The sequence below is a fragment of the Mercenaria mercenaria genome, unplaced genomic scaffold, assembly GCF_021730395.1.
Source record: "Mercenaria mercenaria strain notata unplaced genomic scaffold, MADL_Memer_1 contig_4852, whole genome shotgun sequence".
In the NCBI taxonomy this organism is placed as follows: domain Eukaryota; kingdom Metazoa; phylum Mollusca; class Bivalvia; order Venerida; family Veneridae; genus Mercenaria; species Mercenaria mercenaria.
Genome location: NW_026463114.1, coordinates 42,816 through 48,678, shown reverse-complemented (window position 1 = coordinate 48,678; position 5,863 = coordinate 42,816).

Sequence of the window (5,863 nt, the reverse complement as noted above, 5' to 3'; positions counted from 1 at the left end):
TCTTAACTATAATTGAGCTGCAACGAGAGAACCAAGTAGAATATAGTGCATTAGCGACCAGCAAGAAGCCAGAATAGCCTGCGTATCCGCGAGGTCTAGTCAGGATCCATGCTTTTTGCTAACGGTTTCTCAAATTGCAATAAACTTTGAAAGCGAACAGCGGATGCACAGTCTTATCTGGATCCTTGATGGTCGCAAATCCACTAATAGTATGTTGTGTTTGACTATCATAAAAACTTAATTTCCCATGTACAGCCTCGTAACAGAGACACTCGAGCACACTTTATTTTCTCTCCCATTCTATCATTTTCTTTGCTCAAAAGGCGGTCACTTGGTGACCCCCTATATTTCTGCGAAGGTTAGTAGATTTTTGCCGACATAGGCTAATATATAAGTTGTCCATAAAACAAATCAATTATAGGGTTTGTTAGTGACCCTCCACGGAAGGTTCTAACGCCTCGCACCCCCCCCTCCACTTCCCAACACATGTATCCCCCTATTTATCATACTGACCCCACATATGTCCGTGGAGGGTCACTATCAACCTTATAATTAATGACAGAAGATGGAGCACAAAGAGATAAATACGACTAAGTGCACGACAAAGTACGACAAGGGACATTTTAACCGTCCCGTCTCTTGAGGGGTGGGAGGGGGGCTCTATCATGGAATTCCTCACCTGTCCCGTCATCGCACAATCAAAGATGAAAGGAAAGTGACCAGCTGTAAAATGTCTGGACACATGAGAATAAAATCGTTTGATAATTGAACGAAATAAGTAGATATGATGTACAGGTTCTTTTGTAAGCTGTGAAATTTCATATTCAGTCATCCTGGAAAATATTACATGTTAAGGTTAAGGAAGCTGACAATATCAAAGTTATAATCGTCTCTCATATATTTTGTAAATGTAGTTCATACATTGGTTATAGTAGGCCGCTGTGTAATGTTAATTACCAATTTCTAAATACTTAATGTTAATTGCCAAATACTGAATACTAAATGCCTGATGCTAAATGCAAGATACTTTATATTAAATTCTTATTATCATATGTTACGGATCTGTACTTATCAAACTGTTTGAATAATAATAATAATAATAATAATAACTTTATTTAAAGAGGATAACATATTTTGCTATAGCCAGTCAACATATGGTCCTCTAACATAATAATGTAAAAAATCATCCTAATATATACAGTGAATGTAACTTTTGATAATTGTTCTACCAGTCTAATTTGAAGCAATAATATGTTCTGCCGGTCCTGCAAACCAGCAACTGAAATTGTAAACTCAAATGTGTCCTTTGCAAGATAAATCCTTTAAAATAATTGATAGTTATTTCAAGCTTGGTCGTAATACGGACCAAGCAAAAAAAGGTTTTGGTATATTTTCATCAAATTTGCTTCCCTTTGATATGATGGAATATATCATCATATTATTTCTCTCTGATTCCCACTTATTAAAGATAAAACGTTATACATTTGTATTTAAATTATCAGTATTTAGCAGCAATCTTCAGATGTAGTGCATTATAACATAAAATGTGTATATATATTATATAGGAAAATATTTGATACACATCACTGAACAATATTATAAATAGACACTACCATTGAATGTTATGTATAAAAACTGAAACTCATGCAGACATGATGCAATATCGGCTGAATTTGAAAACTCATGATAACCTGCGGTCTTACTAAAGCAGCAGCAGCAGCAGCAAAAACCTTAAAGGATATATCGTCGGCTAAACAACAGCTCTAACCCCCAAAAATAAATTAAACCTTACGAAAATTATATTGAAACTGTTGTCAGGAATCCTATCTGATTTGGTGTGATCTCTCCATTGCAGTAGAAGTCTTTGCGATTCTACATTCAACGTTTGAATCAATTGTAAAGGATATGGCTAATGGCATCCAATAACTCGGTATGTTTCCATTGGAAACAGATGCACCTCTGTGAAATATTACGACAAAAAGTGTAAGGCACTTTGACAATAGAATATGTAACTTAAAACTGGAGTTATGGACCGGTTAAGAAATACGTCCGTGCATATTCATTTATCTTTTAAATGATTAAATATTTCATAGACTTGTTATGGTGAAAGTTTGTACTAAGTTATTTGAACATCCTACTATGCATATAAAAGTCATAGACTAGAAAAGGAAAACCACATATAAAATATTTGACCTGGAAGTGTTATCTTGACTTTTGATATTTAGGGATTTTAAACCTACGCGTGGCACATCGTATTGTTATGGTGAACGTTTGTACTAAGTCATTTGAATATCCCTCTTATGTATATGAAAATATAAAAGTTATAGGCCGAACAAGAAAAAATAAGCAAAACCTTTGACCGTTGTGATTTCAGCTAGGGGTCTAGACGTCATCTAGTAATGGTGAGTGATTGTGCCAGGTTGCATGAATATCATTCTATCTATTCAAAAGTAATTGACCATGTACGCTTTTTATTGGCCTTGTGATACTTCATTGGTGAATGTTTTTACCATGATATTTGAATACCAATCATGCATAAAAAGCTATAGAGCGGACAGAAAAAAATGATATTAAATGTTTGACCTCTAAATGTGGCCTTGGCTTTGAGCTAGGGGTCTAGATGTTGCACGCCACACATCGATTTGTTATGGTGGTCATTTCAAATTTTAACGATGTACAGCAAAGTTATAGAACGGACAAACTTTGTGCATACACGGGCTCACGGATGCACACACACACAGAAGTAAATTTTATACCCTCACCTTACGTTTCTATAGTGTGAGCATAAAAAATCAATTCTTTACAGGCTGCAATTCAAGCTTTAGGTTTTATTCTACCGCCCAGCAATCCTTGATGATTTAAACCAATACTGCGGAGCAGTACAGCAAGAGGGATACCACATGAATTTCTTCATTTCCCGGCATGAGATGAGGTTCTCAAAAAGTGCGTCATACTTAAATCAGATGGCTGTTCGGGTTTTCGTCAACGAGGATCTCTTCAGCTTCATGTCTGAGCTTCATTTCAAAGTTCTCCCTCTTCCAGAGACAGGTGGAAACCTTTTTATTCCAATAATCATTCAAGCCTAATCCGACACGTGACATTTCCCAAGCATCACCGCGAAAACTAAAACATGTCTAACCTGATGATTCGACATCATCATATATGATTAACATGGCTGTAATAAAAAAATAATTGTGTTATCTTTTGGCTTGATAGGTACCTAACCAAAACGCTAATCTGTTACATTAGTCAAACCATTGCACTTTTTTTCACCAGTATTTATGTATCGTACTATGATTCTATTTATGATTTTTCCGTCATAGTAAGTGAATTTTGACGTTGACTTTATTTCATGTATTGTGTTTATTTTGCATCCCTAGGAAGGCTAATGTAGCCGAAACGTTAGTGAAAAATAAAGGGACTTTGTTTTCTTTTAAATACCTATATACTAGTCAAACCTGCAATTCTGGTTTTAAAACGTACACATTTATATACAAAAGATAAAGTAATCGTGTCTCCCTTACAGAAAAAAAAGGTCTGTGGTGAATGACTGCGGTGAATGGTAGGTGAATGATTGGTTGATAGAAAGTGAATGAAGTTGGGATCATTAAATTTTCATTAATTTTTCACATGCAGATGAGGTCTGCGGTGAATGAGCTGCGAACAGTCTGCGGTGAATGAGCTGCGAACAGTCTGAATGACCTGCGAACCCAAAGTCATGAAAACTGATGACAAAAATAAGTCTGCATCTGTTTAGAATTACATGAATCAAATAAATTGAAAGAATTATCAATTTTACTTTTGACATGCCTTGTGTATAAATCATAGACAATTAAAAGGCACTTACTGTAGCTGCTATTCACATAAATCTGCTGTGCTCTGAATAGTGCAGAATTTCAAACAATACCAACCATTTTGCCGCCAAAACTGGTGCAGCTGTTTTATCACAAATCATGAAATTCAAGTTTCTCCGGTGAATAAAAAGTGAATTAATGATACAATATTTAAAATACCAAGTCATGCGGTGAATAAGAAGTGAACACTGGAGTCTACGGTGAATAATGTTAAAAAAGAAGTTTGATCACCAACCGTTTACCGGACTGCGGTGAATGAACAGCGCACTGCTGCTGTGAATAGCTCCATTAACTTTCTATTAACTTTCCATTCACCGGAGAAGGCTTGTTCTGTAAGGCCTGTTTCATCGAACTGCTATAATACAAAATTGAGCATGTTCCGGATGATTTTGTGTAAAGATATCCATACTAATGTCTTACTCGAAATTGTACAGAAAAACTGAGTTAATTAAACCTATTTCAGCATAAAACTGCTCTTCTTGGCACTTTTCGGGGTGTTATAACAGGACAAAACACGTGTGTTAACAGAAAGATTCTCGCGCTCATGTGCTATTAAAAACACCTTTTTTATATATGCGCGTTCCGTGGCAAAGCGTATAAACGTATTACGGCCTCAAAACGGATAATTCAATAGGAAATGACGTCAACGTGAAAAAAACGACGTAGACATAACGCATATTCCATGGGAATTTTACAAAGTTGACGGATAATATATAGAGGAAAATCTATTTTTTTATATGAATATGGTTTTTATTTTCATCGAGTAGTATGAAAATAAAATATTTCGCGAGTGGCGTAGCTGCTGGAATAGGTTTGAATTTTCTGTTTATTCTAGGATGAAATTTCAAAAACAACAACATACCGATTTTTCAATCCTTTACTTATTATAAATTTGTAAAAGTTTTCACAGAGCTTCAAATAATTAGCATCTTAGAAACATAATATATTGTTTTCAATTTTTTATAAAGATTAAAGAGATATGGAGCATACTTGGACATGTCAGCTTTTGCTAGAGCCGTAAAGTCTCGCGCTGGGAAGCGACCGAGGGCATATTTTTAAAACTTATTTTCCTAACCTTATTGCGCTGTAAACAAATATCCAGTATACCAAGGTACCCCTTTAGTACCTTTAAACCAATGGCACTCCTTAGTACCATAATGTATCCAAATAAACCATATACTGTTACCAGGTACCCTATATGTACCTACTAATAGTACCCTTGTACCATATTAAAGTTGACCATAAACCATATACGGTTACCAAATACCCTATTTGTACCAAATATTAGTACACCCTTGTACCATATTAAACCGGTAAACGATATAACCCGGTACCTTATTTGTACCAAATAACTGTACACCGTTGTACCATGTTAAACCGATAAGCCAAATCGCCAGGTACCCTATTTGTACCAAATATAATAGTACACCATTGTACCATATTAAACCGGTAAATCGTATAGCCAGGTACCCTATTTGTACCAAATAATGGGACACCGTTGTACCATATTAAACCGATAAACCAAATATCCAGGTACCCTATTTGTACCAATAACCATTAGCGCAACAATGCTTACATTCGAGAAAACAAACCTATGCAAAAGAGGGAGTCATTGTAAGAACGCCTAGCCCTTTTCGCTCTCTGGCAAGTTCCTACAAGCTCACAAAAAACTGTAGTCACAACGACTGTAATTTAGACCACATGGGCTTTCAGCCTCCTAAGATAACTACTGTGGTAGGCCGAGACACCCACGGGGATGCAAAAAGATTGTTATTAAATTAGCGATAGATATAATATGCCCCCGATCGCGTCCCAGCGAAAGAATTTTCCGCCACGAAATAAACCTTTATTTTCCCCAAAATTCTTACGCGTTGTATGTCTCAAGACATTCCTGAAGAGCCTAGCCCTACGTCAGACAAATGAATACCACATTTTTGGCAAATTATATAATGTTCTGAATGATTCTAGCGAATTTACATCCGTATTATAGGTAGACGCTGTATTATTTG